Source organism: Rosa rugosa, chromosome 5 (assembly GCF_958449725.1).
Source record: "Rosa rugosa chromosome 5, drRosRugo1.1, whole genome shotgun sequence".
Taxonomy (NCBI): domain Eukaryota; kingdom Viridiplantae; phylum Streptophyta; class Magnoliopsida; order Rosales; family Rosaceae; genus Rosa; species Rosa rugosa.
Genome location: NC_084824.1, coordinates 9,217,756 through 9,237,952, shown reverse-complemented (window position 1 = coordinate 9,237,952; position 20,197 = coordinate 9,217,756).

Here is a 20,197-nt window from a genome sequence, read left to right as displayed (position 1 = left end):
TCAAAGAGATCAAGAGTATCAAATTTCTTTCTCATTTCTTCTACAAGTCTTCTTCATGTCAAGAGAGTACAAAATATAATTTATGGTTCGCCAGAGTCCAAAATTACAGTGCTTTAATTTTGGATCATCGATTGATGTATTCTACAAGATGGACGCCCACCGAACTGCAAGCACAAGGGCAGGGGCGAAATCTGTCTTTAGTCCAATGCATTTTGCATGCCTCAATCGGAAAATCAAGTCAGTAATCTCCTTTTCTTATATTGCTTCTATTTTTTCAAGATCACACTCTTACTTGCAATTCTTGTCGTGACATTCATTTGTATACAAACTGCACTCGTATAGTAGGATTCAAATACTACTGCACTCGTATATTAGGATTAAACCATTACTTGCAATCCTAATCGTACATATATATAGTTGTTTATGAATAACTTTTATTTATTGAGGATTAATCTGTTTCTTACAATCCTTATTGACCCAACCCGAACAATGAAAGACAGTGAAGATGCATATCGAGTTTAGTTCCATTTATAAGGGTATGAATACGGAGAGTCGAAATTGACCCAACCCGAACAATGAATAGGCCAGTTTGGTTTGTACTGAAAAGTCTAACCAAACTACTCAATTCGCGCGCGTGACTTGGTGGTTTTTCCACCCACACATAAGGCAAACACTAGCCTTTTGATAGGAGGGGAGTTCAAAGTCATTACATAATTTCTTAAAGTTTGATGTATAATGAAGATGGTACAATAAACAACCAAAAAGTCTTATGTTCAACCCAAAACGAAAGTTGAGAGATAATTCATGATAAGAGGATTTCAATGAAAACCTTGACAAGAAGATAAAAGTGCAAAGCACCAACAGTTGGTCATGGGCGAGATCCTTGGATAATTGGGCCGCACAAACAACACCTGCAGACCAAGCCCATATCAGTATATAGTTCAGGGTTCCATCACCCTAATTACGTAGGGCCTGGTAAAGCCAGCGACCTATGTTAGGTGAAGCAAATGTTGAACACGACCGACGTATGAATAAGAGGAAGATTTTTTAGCGTCCTAAAGATTTTTTGAAAAATATCTAATTGACTTTGTTCCTATATATGTACTTGGCTTAGCATATACACTAAGTAACACTATATATAACACTAGCTCCCAAGTCTCCATTCACTTTCTCGGTCCCCTATCAGTTTTGACTTTTGAAGCATATGTATAATATATGACAGAATTATAAAGAGAAAATGCTCAGTTTGGGCAGATGCATTGGCAAATAATGATCATGATCTCTCTGCAACGGGCAACACTGGGGTGGTGGCATGGTCTTCCTTTCGATGTGCTGAACATATTTGATTTCGACTTATTTGGATTAGTTCGGTTGATCTCGGCTTTTATATTTAGCTCTGCATTTCTAGTTTACTATTGTGTTTTAGTTTGTCCTTGTCAAAAAGGAAAAAATTTCAACTTAATTGCATATGAATTACCCGATCTTCAGGCTATAGCAACAGCTAGCCATTGCCATTTCATGAAAACCAAAGGTTTATTCGAGTGATGTAGCTAGGTCCAAAAAGTCGGGCATCCAATACAAACCTATAGATGGTTCAGTTTCCTTGATTTAATTTGGACGGTTTTGGATCTTTATAGTATGCAATGTCATCTACCCTTTTCCCTTTTCGTTAATTTCTCTTGCTCTCCGGAAACTTTGATTCCTCGTAAAAAGTAAATGAGAAAGGAAGAGTAGAATCAACAGCAGTGCGGACTCTGGCCGGTTTTGGTCCACTGTCAAGTTGAACTTTTATATATGTTCGATCGACTAACTAATTGATGTGGTTTCAGTGAGCGACTTCGTCCAATGTACATGAACTTTTCAAAACCGAGTCGACCATTTTGAACGCCGAAGCATATAGAATTTTCAAGTACAAAATTTGCATAAAATGTGTTCACTTCACCCTCACCAATTTTCAATGCTTTGGTGAGATGAACGAGGAATATATCTTTGGAATTATACTTCCCTTCTTTACATTGCCCTCCACATAGAGAATATGTGATATATTGATACATGCAATGCATGCATGTGTATTAATTTAATGGTTGACCAGCTTCTAACTATGGTAGATTAAGTCTATGTAGTTAACTGTTGATATAGAACAGTTTATTCACGGACTTTTTCCACTCTATATAAGAGAAATTCTTCGACGATCAAGTTAATTTCTTTGAAAATATTGTGCAAAAATAATTATATCAAGACTTTACACCTTACTTTGATTTTGAGCTACACCAATGTACTTGGAGAATTCACTCATACTAGCATCCAGGTAATTAATGAATCCATTATTTCCCTCCATAATTCTTCGATCGGTCTCTGTTGAGTACTGCTGCATCAATTTCCTTCATTGAAAATTCTCAACCTTCAATTCACTGCCCCCTCTGGTCCCCTCTCTGATCGAGTTCAGAACGATAACAAATATATTCCTTCCGCCGCTTCACGACGGAAAAGCTCCAGGTCCACCTTGCCCTAGCCCATCACTTTACCAATTCCCACATCATTGGGAGCGCGCCAAACCAAATCACACACATAAATACGTGGTATTAATTCCATCATTCTGCGACGTGTATGATACACATGCTCGACCCATGCTGAGCTACACAATCGAATCTGGCTCCGTGGCCATGGAAACCGATTCCGATATCGGCTAGGGTTACATAAACATGGGTCCTAGTCCAATAGGTCGGTAACAAACTTGTCTAATCATCGATAAGGTGTATATATATATATATATATATATAGTTACCAAATATTTAGGTAGCTGTGATTATGTGTCCGCCACAAACTTGTAGATTAAAGACAGGTTGAGGCTGAGAGTTTCCCTGCCACCTGGTGTTGTGGTGGCGACACGAGTGGACTCACGACACGCTTTTGAAATCGGAACTAGATGACAGCCGACCGTCGCTACCACCAGTGGCGGAACCAGGATACAAAAGTGGGGTGGGCTAATCTAAGGTTGCTTATAAGATTTTTTCTTTTTTTTTTAGTCAATAATGTTTCTAAAAATTTTAAGACACTAAGAATTAAACAAGGAATTTCCAAAAATTCTATAAAAAAACACTTATAGGAAGAAGGTATTGTAAGCAAAGAAGAAATGGAGAAGAAAATGGGTGAGAAAAAAAAAACCAGAAAAGAGGCAGAGAATACAAAAAATTGGGCAAGTGGGGGATCGAACTTGCCATAGGAAAGTTAAATATACAGCAACTTAGCCAACTGAACCAACTGCATGCAGCTCCATGTAGAGGGAACCACATATACAATATAAAACATATGAATAAATTTGGGTTGGGTATAGCCCAAACAGCCTCCAACGTGGTTCCGCCACTGGCTACCACCACAAATCCAACTTGGGTGGTTTGCCCTAAACAGTCAGCATCGCCATTTACCGGTGTCATTTCTGAGACCATGACACGTATTTTAGGAAATTATTGCGAGGTCAGGAAGCCAACTCGATCCGTCGTAAGAATATCCCGATCCTCCTAAACACACCGGCGCAACAGTAAAAGTGTGGTTTTAGATTTCACGGAATAAGGAAAAAGGGATATAGTGAGTGCAGCATCCATTGCTTGTTCTCCACAGGGATATTGCTAAATGAATAAGAATATATTATTTTATGAACTTTGCTAATGATATTGCATGTGTACTATACATTAATTATTGCACGTAATCCTGCATATTCGAACAAGAACTCATATTGTTTTGCGAAGGATTTCCCCAATGACATCTTTTTTCTAGCTAGTTACTGATTCCACGATATATGAGTTATTATTGAAGTAAAGAACCGTCTTAAAAACAACTTGTAGGAGATCGAATTATCTATGAATATTACATTAATTTTACAAAATTGATAAAAATTATTATTCTTAAATACGAGTTAATGAGATATAATAAGCACGTTTTTCATTCACCCGAATACTATTCAAAAAAAAAAAAAACTTAAATCATTGTCTAATATCAAGTAGTCATATAAGTTTCTCATCTGAAAGTGAGAGGTTTCGATTCGCCTCCCGTATTCGTTTATTAGTTGTTATATTTGTTATATCATTAAAAAAAGAGTTCTTAACCCAAAACACCAAAATAAGCCAAAATTATTTCATTTAACCCAGCAACAGATTTTTATTCTCACTAACCCAATTTTACCCTTATTTGGCTCCAGTTTTTTCTTGAGCTGGTCAACAGTCTCTTTTCTTGCGTGGGCGTGCCAGCACCGTTCAGGTGCGGTCGTCGGGGTGTCCCTTGACCTGACTTCTTTTCAGCAATTGTGGACGAGGAGAGCACCAACCTCGTCGCGGGATTCTTTGTGCCTCGTGGTGAGGACTTTTGCAAAGCTTCTTCGAAATCGCACAATCGATACTCGACGTCGTAGATCGAGCAGAGCGAAAATCACTGGGAAGTGGGGAGAACTTGCTAAAGCGTGACTTTAGCTTGGCTGGTTTGTGAGGGCGTTACCCTTGCTTGGCTGGTTCCTTAATCGCTGTGGTCGCAGTACTACAGTCGGCTCCCGAGGAGACTAGGACCGAAGCACGTTGACAGAGGGTTTGGTGGCACTGACAGTCGGCTCCTGAGGATTCTGGGACTGGAGTGTGATCACCGGTAAGAGAAAGAGAGGGATTCTCCGGAGAGACTTGAGTAGTCGTAGAGATTAGTTGATAAATTGTGTGTGTGTTCGTGTTACTTCTTTGTAGCCTCTATATATAGGCTACTAAGCCATAGTGGTTGGCCTTAAACAAATCATGATGAAGCACTTAATGGGATTATGGAGCATTTAATGAGATTATGGAGCACTTATGGGATTATGGAGCACTTATTAGGATTATGGTGGGTTAAGCACATAAGCATTAATGGAGATGAGCTTAACCATTTTGGGTTCAAACATTGCCCCCCAGACCTCGAAGTCAAAGGTCTTCGTCTTGACTGAAGAGGTCTTGAATCAGCATTGCTCTTATAATGTCGTTGCTCCAAAGCCACTTGTATTGGCTTGACTGATTCCATATAGGCCTCTAAATAGGCCATAAAGCTTGAATGCCACAATCTGAATTGCGTTTGTCATGAACTGACGCTTTCTTTGCCAACTTTATTGTCCCCCATATATCTGATGTCTGGTATGTAGTGAATTGGCGAAACTTGGGCAGGTTGTAGGAGATCAGAACTTTAGCGTGCCCCCCATGCGAAGGAAACTGCTTTTGATCGCGAATGAGGATCATTCTCTTCCTTGGTGGTAGCTTCGTCATGTGTATAGCAGCAAGTATCTGCCTTGTTCGCTGGCTCTCTGTTGATTTTCTCAAATGTAGGTGTTGGAGCCGCTTCGCTGGCTAGATCAAGTTTGATCAAGGCCTATAGTACTTGGCGAAATAAGATGCAGAATAGCAAACTGTTTGCTGTCATTTAATTCTTCGCGAGTCTTATGCTGAAGAGGATGATTGAATCATGGCTATCGACATCATGACATGTGACCATGTGAAACCACCATACTTGCTGCAACTTTAGCATCTAAAACCGCATGGGTTTTAATCATGTTTAAAAAAAACATCAGGCCACTATGCTGGCCCTGCGGTTGTAGGGAAAGGTGCAATGCCATCTCTTCACCGCCGCCTCAGATGCAATTCTCAAGATGGAATAATGATTAATTAATTATCAACTAGAGCCACTCACTGGCTCAGCTAATAAATTAATCTCAAAAAATATCTGAGCTATAAATCAAGGTGTAGTGGAGAAGTGTTCCTTGCGACCCATAAATGGCACCCAAGAAACCATTCGTTATCGATCAGGCAGATGAATGGCACCCAATGCCATCTCTTCACCGCCGCCTCAGATGCAATTCTCAAGATGGAATAATGATTAATTAATTATCAACTAGAGCCACTCACTGGCCCAGCTAATAAATTAATCTCCAAAAATATCTGAGCTATAAATCAAGGTGTAGTGGAGAAGTGTTCCTTGCGACCCATAAATGGCACCCAAGAAATCATTCGTTATCGATCAGGCAGATGAAATCACTGAGAAAACCGCATTCACCTGGCGGACTAACATGGGTGTTCGATGCAGAAGTCAGACTGGAGAGAAGAGAAGTCGACTGATGGGCTTTGGTGGAGGTGATAATCAAGTGAGTCTGGGTCCCACACCTCGCGATCGTTTGCCAGATGATGTTATGGCCTATTATGGGCTTCCCATCCGTCGTCCCATAGCGGCTCTTCGGCAAGTGCCCGGTGATTTTAGCAGTTGGGGGCCAAGGAGGAAAGTGGGTTTCTGGCCTACCATCGCTCCCGAGGAAAATGTTTGGTATCAGGAGGTCCGAGCGAGAGATTTGGCCCGTTGGGATGCGGTGCGTATCACCCAAACCATCGATCTATGCTTCTGTCTTTCCCATAATACCAGCCCTGCACCGCTAGCCGCCGCTCTTTGCTTCTGGAACACCTCCAGCAATACATTCAATTTCTGGTTCGGGCAGATGAGCATAAGTCTGCTGGATGTTCTTACCATCACGGGGTTGCCCATTGACTTTGACCCCTATGTGCATGGTCAGTTTGATGGCATTCAATTTCCTTTGAGAATGGATATAGCTGGTCGGGGGCATCACAGCAAATCCTACCCATTCTGGCGCGACTATTACCGCACCCAGCGCGACCATACAAGAGGTATCGCATTCCTGGAATTCTGGCTTTGTAAATTTATCTTTTGTACTTCTTCCAACAAACCTACTGGGCCCTGGAATTCTCTGGCCACTGCTCTCTACAATGGTATTTGCGTTGGCCTTGGGCAACCTGTATTGGGTGCGTTATATCGCTCCCTTTATAAAGCCGTAATGTGCCCCTTCGATACCGACATTAGTGGTCGTTTCTGGATCCTCGCCTTTTGGCTGCAGATTTATTTCCCTCGCTTCCGTCGCGGTGATATTCCAAAGGATCCTCCAGTCGATTCCCTTTTGGGGAATTGGCTTTGCCGAAACGTAAGGTATCGAGCTCCACCCTTCTCCGAGTATTTTATTTACTTGTACTTGCTGGAAGAGATGCCGGACCCAAAAATAGTCCTTTCTAGGCGATTCCCTCCTCCCCTTGATGATGGCTTTCTGCCCAGTGGACGGGATCATAGCGAAAGAGCCCTCCTGGCCTTTCGTCGCGCCATCTCCTGCTTGGATATTAGTCTTGCCACCGACCGCGTAAGTTACGAGCTCTATGCCCCTAACCACTTTGCTTGCCAATTTGGGTTGGCCCAGTTGGTACCCTGGCCTCTGGTTGATTCTGCCAATTACTACACCTCTTGGTGGAGATTAGCCCAGCCTGGGTCTGCCCCCTTTCAAAGTCAGTTTACTTTGATAGTGATTCCCCCTTGGGTCAGAGCGCTGTACCCCCTCAACTATGTCGACGATGATTATGCTGATTGGTGGAAAGAAGTGTCCGTGAACTGTTGGGACCTTCCATATAACGAACTCTTCGCCCTGATCTTCCATGGCATGAGTAGTCCTAGTCCGGAGGACCGCAAGATTCTTGAGTGCTTCTCCAACCCTGCAGCACAACCCCCGCGACCTATTCTACCTTCTCGCTCATCGTGTTCAGGGATAAAAATCCACGAGCCTAGGGCAACAGTAAGTTTTTGTCTTTCTTCACCATTCCTTTTCATTGTCTTGATTTTCCCGCTCTTATTCCTGAGTGTGTTTTGCAGCAAACTACCCGGAGCAGGACAACCTCTGTTCAGGCCGGGAAATAAAAGGCAATAGCAGAGGAGACTCCTGAGGGAGAGTTTTCTCATGATGAAGATCCCGCTGAGGTAATTTGGTTAAGAACGATCCCAAACTTGTGTATTTGGTGCTTCCCCCCTTTTTGAGTTGTGATTCTTTTCTCGTACAGGCCACTATTGTCTTCACTTGCAAACGCGATCGAACTCAATTCGTCGAAGAGTTTTGAAGATGACGAACATCTGGGAATGCGATTGGTAAACTCCGGCCCCGTCTTATCCTATTTAAATTTTAGAATCTGGGCAGGATCTTTACTATGTATCTTTTGACAAGTCCGTCAGAGGACCACTGATCCCTCTCTCCTGAGCGAGGCTGGATCCTCAGCCGCTGCAGAAGAGCCAACTCTCTCGCTAGTTCAAGCATCAACTAGCCCCGTGGCGCCTCTTCCCTCTCCCACATCTACAGAGCATCCGCAAGGTCCTACCATTCTAATAACGATCTTCGATGACGACTCCCCGGAGCATGAAAGCGTGGAAAGCCACTCTGAGGCTTCTTCCGCTTATGAGGAACTAATGACGACAGAGATTCCCGCGGCACTAGAGGCGCAAGAGGTGAATGAAGCGAGGCCTCTTCGTCTTGGTGACCACGTACCAGATATGGACCCGACAGCTCGAGAGGTAAGCCACTGTTGGCCAATGCTTTCCATTTCCCTTTAGATCCAAACCCGCTCTCTGACATTTCTGAACCTGAACAGGATTCTGTTTGTACCGAGGAGGCGGTCCGTGACTCCGAAGATCTGGCCGGCAGGACGTACATCCCAGGTTTGGGGGATGAGGCGAGCAGTGGTGGTCTCTTGATTTCGGAAATAGACGAGGCGAGCGTTGAGGCCGAAGGTTCTGCTCTCGGAGCTGCTCGTTTCCAACACTCTACCGATGAACCTCGGATTGAATTTCCAGAGTCTCCCGCGGCTGAGATGTCGGACCAAACTCAGGGGGTCGTTGAGGGAAATTATGCTGAAGGTGAAAGAATTGAGGAACCAATCGACCCTCTAGCATTGGTGACTTATGATCGTGCTGTGAATCCTCCGCCTCCTCCTCCCACTAGGCTTGAAAAGCTATCTCGAATCCTTGAGGAAACTCCTCCTACCGCCTCTGAACTAGCGAGGACAGAGCTTCGAAACCTTTTGGGACAGCGGCGGCTGGGGCCTGAAGAACTCCCCAGGATCTGGGAAGCCATTGTGTTCCTTCGCCGAGAGCGTGCGGTCAATCCAACTCAGCTCGACACTATAGAGAAGTTGTTGAAAGACCTTGACGTGGCCTGCGCTCGCCAATCTGCCGCAGAGGCTCTAGCTCGTGCGGCTCGCGTGGTATGGAATAACCTCGCTAGTCAGATGGAGACTCTTCGCGACACCTTGAATGATCAGGCCACTCGCATGGGGGAGATAAGGCTCCAGAAGTCAGACTTAGAAGCCCATATCCGACATCTCCAAGCTCGTTTGGCCCATGTGAACAACGAGCTCAGCGCGGAGGAAGCCCAACTGGACGCTTCCTTGGCTGCCTCGGAAGAATTGACTCGCCGATTGGCCTAAGCTGAAGAATGAGCCTTGTTGATTGAAAACGGGGCCCTTGCTGCAGGCCTCCAGGTTGAGGTGCTTTGTGTGAAGCTTGATTTTGCAGGCCGGCCACTTTAGGCCTCTTATGACTTATAGTAGTGATTTCCTTAGACCCAATTGTAGTACAAAATATATATATATATATATATATATATATATATATTCTTCTTGTAGTACCGATGACATCTTTATTTCTTAACTAATATTTATCTTTTGGATCCACTTGCTGGCCCCAACTCAAAACTCTTGGTTTTATTTCTTAATGAGTCTTTAACGTCGCATTAACTAACTGTTGAAAACTCCACCTTGAGAAGATAATATTGAAAATTGAACAGTTACCTCCTCGAAAACCGTTCGGTTCCCCTACGCGCCAATAATCCCTTCTTTTTCGAGATTTAGGGCAACTTTAATCAAGATTTACTGACACTTAGTTTGACACTTCGACTGTCCATCCACGGGTGGAGATGCTTTTTCGAGATTTAGAGCAACTTAATCAAGATTTACCGACACTTAGTTTGACTCTTCTCTTCAACTATCCATCCAAGGGTGGAGATTTTCATGCCTTGTTCCTATAAATAGGTGCATTCTGGGGATGGAAACGTTCACGCCAAAAACCTTCCTCTGAGTTTCAGATCCTCAACAATGGTCTTTCAATCTTTGCTTCTCTTTCTCTTTCTTCACAAATCTTCCCCTCAGGAAATGGCCCTTAGCCTCTAAATTTTAGGTTTTATGGCGTAATCTCAAGCCTGGGTTAAGCCTTATGGCGTAATCTCAGGCAACCCCTTGTTTTGGACTTCTGGAAGTCTGGATGGAAAATGCCAGGCTTCAGATTGGTTTAGAAACGCGAGGGGGCTCCAAGTGTGGGATCTCCGGTCATGCGAGATCATCTTTGTTAGAATCCCACACGCGGAGCGAAACGGGGAAGGGAGGAAGGCCACTCTATGGTTCGTCTTTCCTCCTGTGTTTCCTTCCTTCTGGACCCGGCCCTGTGTTGTGCCTTCCAGATGGAAGGGGCTTTGGTTATCACCTTCTTCTCCCCCTCTCTCTTCTTGACAGAATCTTAGAGGGATGAGAAGGGATGGACTCTTTGAAGGAATGGGTTCAAGCTACAGAATGGCTGCTCCAATACTTCACGTCCAACTAATGGTGGTTACCAAGGCTAAAGGGGGTGCAGAGACTCAAGCCGATATTCGGTTCCTTCACTCTCTGCCCCTCCCAGAGATAATGGCGCGGCTCAACCCGACGTTGGATTCCATAGCTACTTCCAATTAAGGGGGCTTGGAGGCTCCATTTTCTTTCACTGGAGTCTCCCCTTCTCATGGATAATGGTGTGGCTCAACCTGACGTTGGATTCCTTTGCCGCTTCATTTGAAGGGGGCGCGGGGGCTTCGTTCCTCTTCTTTTTCCTTCCCTGAAGTCTGCCCCTCCTTGGGATAATGGCGTGGCTCAAACCGATGTTTGGTTCCTCAACTGCTTCCATTTGAAGAAAGATTCAGAAGATATCCAAAGATTCTTGTTTTGTATTTTAGCCACTTTTGGCTTTGTAATGAATGTACTGCTTTTGGCCGCAAAGCCACTTTATGAATACAATAATATTTTCTTATCCTGATATTCAAATATCCGTGAGGAGCCAATAATTGTGTCTAGCAAGGCCCCAAATATAGGCCCCCATAGTTGTATATTGAAAATAATATGAACTTTTTAAAATATGCTCCGCGTCAAAAAGAGGCTCGCGGCAAAGGTTTTGAGAAAATCCACACCTCGACCCTATTTTCCCACGAAGGTGTTTTCTCTGCGAGAGAAGAGACAAAGCTCAAAAAAATTTCCGGAGCCGCTGACTCGGCTTAGTATAGTGTAGTGTTGCTAGGCGTAGCGAAGAAACGATTATGGGCCTCGAAAACAGGCCTTCATGAATGGGCTTCGCGAGTGTAGGAACACTAGAATTTCCCCCATGTCTTATGCGAAGAAACCGTCTACGACTCCTCCAAGTCCCATGTCTTATGCGAAGAAACCGGCTAATAAATTAATCTCTAAAAATATCTCAGCCACAAATCAAGATATAGTAAGTTCTTGATACTTTTCGAGGGCTCATTTCGCTCAGAATTCACCTCTTGTCTGTACTCCATTTGCAGACTTCATGCAACTACTTTTTGTGGTGGATCTTTTGCGAAGCTTAGGAGGCGGATTTCGCTGTGCTCCAAAGTGTTTCGCTCAACTATTTCTGTGACGCATGTGGGCCTTTGGGATGCTTCGCGAACAAACAGGAGAAGCCTCCAAAATGATAGCTTCTCCAGAAATTCTTTGAGGAGAAATCTTCTCAAGATATATCAGAGTAAGGAGAAATCTTCTCAAGGTAGATCCGAGTGAGGAGAAATCTTCTTAAGGTAGATCCGAGTGAGGAGAAATCTCTTTGAGCTTGGTGAAAATATTCCTCGCGAAGACTTCGCTGGCTTTTTGGATCAACTCCGCCTCAGTGTTTCGACTCCTCAGTAATTTTTGGATCGCACTAATGGAATCATGGTGGGTTTAAATGATGAATTGAATAAGTAGTTGAATTCAATAAGACATTGTGAATCAAGGTTTAGACATGCGGCCCAAGTATAGTCGCCTAGACACAAATTTTCTTTCAAATCCTTTGGGCAACCTTACTGAAATGGCCAGGTGGGGGAGGGCGAACAAGAGAGGCAGAATCCATTTTGGCATGAGCTACTCCCACATAGTGGTTTAGGTCCATTTGCACGCACTTTTGGATTCAAGAACCTGTCATGAACGTTGTCCCTTTCTAGACACCATTTCACATAGGCTATACTTACTAAGATGAGAAAGGTCATAAGTGTGAAGACAGTTCAACAAGTGTTAATAAAAGCCGCCCTTAACCTTAAGGGACTTGAATTAGGCACCAATAAGGAGTTTAGGCCAATATTAACAAAAGAGACTTCACCTATTCCGTTATGATTCACAACCCCTTACCAACCTCAACTTCTTAATAGTGGTGTGATTTACATCGAGATTTTTCAATCCCCGGCAATGGCGCCAGAAATAAATAAGTGTTTCCACCATTCGCCGCCTATACAAGATCACGGGGGAGGCCATCTATGCTTAACTCCAAGCTCCGATGTATCAAAATTTGTAGGGTAAAAATCCCTCCTGTGAGAGCTTGTAGGAAAAGAACAAAGATACTTCGCGTTGAAGAATTTGGAGGAATTTGGCTCGTGAGAGGGGTAATCTTGCCCCCCAAGTATCCTTGTTGGTTGGCGAAGCATGATCTTCAATTGCAATTTTAGAGATGAAGATGAGTATAGATCGGCTTTGTTACCCAACTACCATATCATAGAACATGGTGTCTTCAAAATAAACCACGAATTGGGTTTTGCATTTGACCACTTGTTGGTCTGAATTCTCCACATCAAGAGCTTCAAAGAACTTGAACTCCTTCATATGATTTTTGAAACCAATAATCAAATTATAATTATCATCATATTTATCATAGATTGGCTCCGCATCGAGATCAAATTTAGAATCACCAAAATTCGATGAATCGATCTCTTCTTCGAAAATAGGCATATCAAATATTTGTTTGGCTCTATATTCTTTCCAGGCATCATATTGAGACGCCTCTATGGACTGTTTAGTATCATAGACAAATTTCTTTTGCAAGAAATTTGGAACTGGATAATTGTAAACAAGAGTTAACTTGTATTGATGACACTCAAATTTACAGTCGTGAATGACAACTTGGCCACTAGAATAATTGTTCTGGCCATTCATGCAACGTGGGTTGTAGATGTGCCCTCCACATATATCAAAGCCACCGCTTGGCCTTGAAGAATATATGAAGAAATTCAAGTTGAATTGATTAATAAAGCCACATATTGGCTTCTGTAGACCACAACTTAATTGATAATTAAGTTGGCCATGGCTTAATTGATTAACTCCACCATGATGTCCAGCATGGCCAAGGCTAAATTGATGATAGTAAGGTGGGCCCTGTCCTTGACCCTTTGCATGATCATGATGACGTCCAGCCACCATATTCCATCTTGATTGATAATTGAGTGGGTCATGTTGACCATGCTCTTGACCCTTTGTATGGTCATGATGACGTCCAGTAGCAGAGTCACAATTGAATTGATCATGAACTTGCTTATTTTGATCAAAGGGGTGATCATGGGCCATATCTTGCCTCCCATGCATCTGACCAGTAGCCACGTATTTGGCTTGATCAGTGGAGAAATCAGCTATTTGTTCAGAGACAATTTTCTTATCAGAAGAACAATTTTGTTGATCCTCTTCTCCATATGCAGCCTCTGTGCAAGGCTGTGATTTACCAGTGGGCAAGCTGATTTCTTCTTCTGCAACAGACTGATCTAGACGAAGGTTTTCGCCTTTAGATTGATCGCCTCTTATAGGCAATTCAATCTCGGAAACAGCCTGTAAAAGAGAACGTCACGGACCTCGAACCGTTTCCGGATGAGATCCTCAGCACGATACCCATCGCCGATGAGTGCGGCTTTGATCCGTGTTTCGAGCAGCATTCTCAGCGAGAGCATGTCCATTTGCTGCGTCACGTCCCTCCAGGCATTTCGCCCGAAGAACTGCAGACCGACCCCGATGGCGAGTCCATATGCAATGATGGAGATGGATTCCTTGGGATCAGCAGAATTCTAAAACTACGGAACCGACTTTACACTTAAACTTGCTGAAGATCGAGAAACTCGCTGCGGTTATTTTGTGAGAAGTGACCTGTTTGTCCTCGCCAATGACGATCACAAAGAGTTGATCATATAGCGCCTTGCTCTGCTGAGCGTTCCACCGAATTTGACGGTCAATACTTGCAAGCTCCCTTTCTATCTCTTTTCCATATCTTTCGCTATTGCCCCCCAGTATTATGACCTTTTCTTCGAAACTTGCATAATCTAGGATGGGAAGCAGGGCGAGCTTGTCAGCCTCAATGGTGCTATTGACCATCTTTTCACTTTAGGAATTTCCTTTGGTAAAGATTTTCCCCTGGCATCCCAATGATGGTGAATACAAAAAGACTCTGGTGTAGTCCCACTGGGCGTGCCAAAATGTTTGGCTCCAGTTTTTTCTTGAGCTGGTCAACAGTCTCTTTTCTTGCGTGGGCGTGCCAGCACCGTTCAGGTGCGGTCGTCGGGGGTGTCCCTTGACCTGACTTCTTTTCAGCAATTGTGGACGAGGAGAGCACCAACCTCGTCGCGGGATTCTTTGTGCCTCGTGGTGAGGACTTTTGCTAAGCTTCTTCGAAATCGCACAATTGATACTCGACGTCGTAGATCGAGCAGAGCGAAAATCACTGGGAAGTGGGGAGAACTTGCTAAAGCGTGACTTTAGCTTGGCTGGTTTGCGAGGGCGTTACCCTTGCTTGGCTGGTTCCGTAACCGCTGTGGTCGCGGTACTACAGTCGGCTCCCGAGGAGACTAGGACCGAAGCACGTTGACAGAGGGTTTGGTGGCACTGATAGTCAGCTCCTGAGGATTCTGGGACTGGAGTGTGATCACCGGTAAGAGAAAGAGAGGGGTTCTCCGGAGAGACTTGAGTAGTCGTAGAGATTAGTTGATGAATTGTGTGTGTGTTCATGTTACTTCTTTGTAGCCTCTATATATAGGCTACCAAGCCATAGTGGTTGGCCTTAAACAAATCATGATGGAGCACTTAATGGGATTATGGAGCATTTAATGGGATTATGGAGCACTTATGGGATTATGGAGCACTTATTAGGATTATGGTGGGTTAAGCACTTAAGCATTAATGGAGATGAGCTTAACCATTTTGGGTTCAAACAACCCTCAGTCAAATTGAACAATTACATCATCTCTCTCTCATTCTTCCGATATGCACTCTCTCTCTCTCTCCCTTTCTCTCTCTCCCTGTACGTACAGATCACCCTCTCTCCCTCCCTCCCCTTAAGTACAGATCACCGGTCCCAGCGATGAAGTGTTTCCATTTCACCATCGGCAAGAGACGCGACGATGACAAGACCGAGCTCGGCGTTGTTTCTCGCGCGCCGTCCAAGGTCTCGTGGGCGCGGTCCCTCAGCGTGGCCTCCAGCAGCTACGACAACACCAACTACAATCGACGGTCCTAATTTGACTGCAACTCCCACGACATGTCGGACTCGGCGGCCTTCTATGCCTTGCTAAGTCAGCTCCAGACCAACTATCTGATGGTGGTTGCCTTCTCCAAGCTCAAATCGGCGAGTCGCAGGTTCAGTCGAGCCTTGCTGATCGGCTAGGGAGGGTTTGCAGGTGACCAAACTTGCAGCCTTCCCACTTCCAATCGTCGCAATTGCAACACCGACTCGGACTTCATCAGACCTCTGAAGCTCCACGCGCCAGTGAGGGAGTTTAGGTCCAGGCTTTGCTCCTGGTCAGGGCTCGTGACGGCGTCTTTCTAGTTTTTTTTTGTTTTTTTTGGGTAAAATGGGGGCAGAATGCCTATAAGGAAAGAAAAAAGAAAAAAGAATATTTTATTGTCTCCTAATAAAACATTTATTGGGGGGCAATAAAGATCTATTGGGGGGCAATAAATGTTTTGAATTGATATAATCTCTTCGTTTTGTTTTCTTAATCAAAGTTTTATTTATCTAATTTTAAAGAGATTAGTTTCCATTTCGGCGATCAAAAGGTTTATTGGGGGACAATAAAGGTATATTGGAGGGCAATAAACCTCTCCGGCCCCCTATTGAGATCTCCAACGACCTCATTGGGGACCTCCGGTGAGGTTTCATGAACTTTTATGGTAAATCTTTATTGGGGGCAACAAAGGTTTATTGGGTGGCAATAAACCTCTCCAGTGACCTGTAAGATCTCTGACGACCTCTTTGGGGACCTCCAGCTAGGTTTACGAAAAAGTCCGGTGACCGGTGACTGGACTCCGGCGAGTCTCCTATGGCTTCTCTCTCTCTCTCTCTCTCTCTATGTAACAAAGGGGTGATGACAAAATAGTTTTTAAAAAAAAAAAGAACTTAATTGGGTATTCCCTAATACCTTATTAGAGTTTTTATGGATAAGTGGAAAAAAAATAATAATAAGTGGGTGATGTGGAGGGGGGAGGGAACCCTAGAATTAGAGTAAATGGTCAAAATCCCTTAAACAAAATTAAAACTTAAATTATTAATTGGGTAATAAGAATGACTATATATCATACATAATTAACATTAAAAACCCAAAAAAATTATTAAATTATCTAGCAGAGAACAGGCTGCAGATAATGTTCATCCATGCAATGAAAAATATTTTAGAAGCTCAGTCGACCTTGGTCTCTCCACTTTTGTAATTGGGAGTTGGGGACCTACACCAAAATTATTAGAATTCAAGTGGGATGCAGATGTATGATGTCTGGGACGTGAATAAAGTCAATAAACCAAACATTGCTGACTAACTAGTAGCTAGTGCTTGATTCTCTCTCTCGTAGAGGATAAGGAGATAAAGGTGCGATATGGCCGGCACCTTTGTTTTTCAAATGTCATGCAAATTAATTATTCATTTATTAGAATTTAATTTGGAGTGATGCCGAGGATTGTGGGAAATTAAGATTAAGATAGAGAGAACCACCATAGGTAGTCGAGTTGGTAAGAGCTTCCAGGTGTGGAACTCCCACACCCGGGTTCGAATCCCGCCGACGCTTATTGGAGTTAAATCCCAATATATTCCTGGTGGCCAGGGGGGAGGAAGCGTTCTGACAAGATCCCTCGAGCACGGATTAATCTTTGGGCCTAGGAAACCTTTGAGGACACCGTGTGATTGACAAATAAAAAAAAAAATTAAGATAGAGAGTTAACGTCCGGAAATTATTAGGTGGTTTCGGATCATAGTACACGTGGTGGTCTAGATTGATGTTATTGGCCCATACAATTTGTGTTTGTTTTTCATTGGTCATTTAATTTAATTTTTCTTTTATTTTTTCACCCCCTGCATGGTCCCCACAAAATTCGAGTGATGTTATTGACTTGGACCACATGGTCCAGATTCCCCGCTAACATCGTAGGACCCCATTACATGTTCAAAACTTCAAATGGAGGATAAAGGAATGACATAATCAAGCAAGAAGACAAGGATTAGCGGATTTTAGTTTAAGTTGAGTATTGATCGGAGTTATCATAAAATGAATGTTGCGATATAGAAGAGGAAAATTGGATGCATGAGCTTTTCCATCGACCTGTCACTTTTCAATGCCACACCCTTTACCACTTAGCGATCACCAAATTGGCTGAAATTTTGCAGAGGTGATCTATACATTATGACCTAAAAACTGAACGATTAAGATGTGAAAATGTGGCCGGAAAGTGGGGGGAAACAGGAAATCCGTACCGTCCGCACGATACGGACGTCCGCACCCAAGAAGCCCTGTATATATATATATAGATCACCTCTGCAAAATTTCAGCCAATTTGGTGATCGCTAAGGCATCCAAAACTGCAATTTACCATTATAAATACGAACGGTTCCGGTTAGACAGATTCGGTCCGTTCGTGTAAATTTCAATTTTGGATGCCTTAACGATCACCAAATTGGCTGAAATTTTGCTGAGGTGATCTATACATTAGGACCTAAAAACTGAACGGTTAAGATGTAAAAATGTGGCCGGAAAGTGGTCGAAAACAGGAAATCCGTACCAAAATTTCGGTACGGACGTCCGCACCTGAGAAATATCCTATATATATACAGATCCTATCCAGAGCGGAGCTCCGCTTTGAAATTAACGGTGTGAAGTTCGAGTTTTTGGTCACTTTTCAGTCGCACATCCACATCTCGACCGTTCAGTTTTTAGGTACTAGTGTATAGATCATCTCTGCAAATTTTCAGCCAAAATGATGATCGTTAAGGCATTGATATCTTCCTTAAAGCTAGTACAGTTCAGGTTGACAGATTCAATCCGTCCATTGGTTTAAGCGAGTTAGATACCTTAACGATCATCAATTTGGCTGAAAATTTGCAGAGATGATCTATACACTAGTACCTAAAAACTGAACGGTCGAGATGTGGATATGCGACCGAAAAGTGACCCAAAACTCGAACTTCACACGTTAATTTCAAAGCGGAGCTCCGCTCTGGATAGGATCTGTATATATATATGGGGCCGGATCACAGCTGGGCAAATTTTTATGGAGAGGATGTAGCTGCTATATATATCCAGCCACATCATGACATTTTTTCGGACGCCAGGTAGAAGGGACCCAACTCGATCAGCATTTTCAGTCATAATTTGCTCCAAGAACAAACTTTGGAGTAGTGGATCCCATGCCTTACGTACGGGCATTACAGTTTTGCTTCCATGAAAATGACTCTGAACGTGGGTATGGTGGGAGACTTGATGATCATCCTAATTAAGCCTTAGTCTTAATTGATCGAATGCAATAAATCGAGATCAGTCACTGAGGACAATGATAACTAAGGACAATGATGTTATTCCAAAATATCAAGAACAGTTTACATCAGAATTTTTAAGTTTTGCATATCAAACTATAAATTTTGACTTCGTAAGTCGATCTTTATCAACTAATTATTGCGAGTTACATTGAATGCTCTAATTTCTTTTATTTTATAGGCCAATATATTATACACATTTTTTTTTAATGAATATCATATCGATATATTAATAACTCAAGTTAGAAATGATCATTACATATCCTCCCTCTATCGTCACGGGGTATATAAAGAGTTTGTGGTAGTAGTACAGTGATATATAGATTAGGTCCAATCATTTGACGGTTCCATGCTCATAGAGGGAGCCTATAGACTATTAACTACTATATATCAAATAGGAAGAGTAAAATAGACTCGATGACGCTCACTAAAAACCTAGAAACATAGCTCCCTAACAAAGTAAGGAATTATTGTAATCAAAATGACTAAACTAAAACAGCAGCCCAAACTATGACCCAATGGAGAATCCCAAACCAAGGTTAGAACCCAAGAAGATTAGCTCAGCCCAACCCCAACATCATCCCCTGCAACATGGATGCCCGAGCACCAGCCATGACTCAGTCACCGCCATTCCAGGAGTACCGCCTCCCACCGCCGTCATCATCTAAGCAACAGGCCAGGGTATCAAGCCCGAACCCATTCGGATTTGGGTTACCAAACCCTGCTGCCACTCAGATGCCAACGCTGCCGTTCCTGGAGCTTGTGTCGCAAACACCAACTGCCAACAAGGATTAGAAAGAGCTCGATGTCGGTTAATCTGTGTCACTTTCCCTTTCGTCCGAGATCCCAAGAGCCACAACAGAGCCATGACGACCACCACCCGTCCGGCAGCACCACAACATCAGAGCGGCAGAGGTCGGCACTGACGCTGACCACCGCCTTTACAGGCGTAGCTTGAAACGCAAAAACAGCTCTCAGCGGCTAGAGAGATAGAGAGAGAGAGACTCTTAGGGTTTGTGACTCGCCATGCTGATTTGTGTTATTTTCACTAATTAGGAAATATGGAGTATGCATTATACACATAATCATGGATACTTCACATATATATATATATATATATATATATATATATATATATATACACTTTCTAGTGGGAGATTATTATTTTTTTTTTTGCCATTTTAAGGGATCTCTTATTAGACCAATTTTTCGGTTACATATCGGCATCTCCACCGTTCTAGCTTTTCAGCCAAATTGATGATTGTTTGAGCCATTTTAAGGGATTGATTATTTGATCAACTTTTCGGTCACTTATCACCATCTCCACCGTTCAGTTGTTAGATCTATATGAGTAGATCAATTCTGCAAATTTTCAGTCAAATTAATAATCGTTAAGGCATTCAGAATTGTGATTTACAATTATAAACATGAATGGTTCTGGTTTGACAGATTTGGTTCGTCTATTGATTTAATCTAGGTTGATACCTT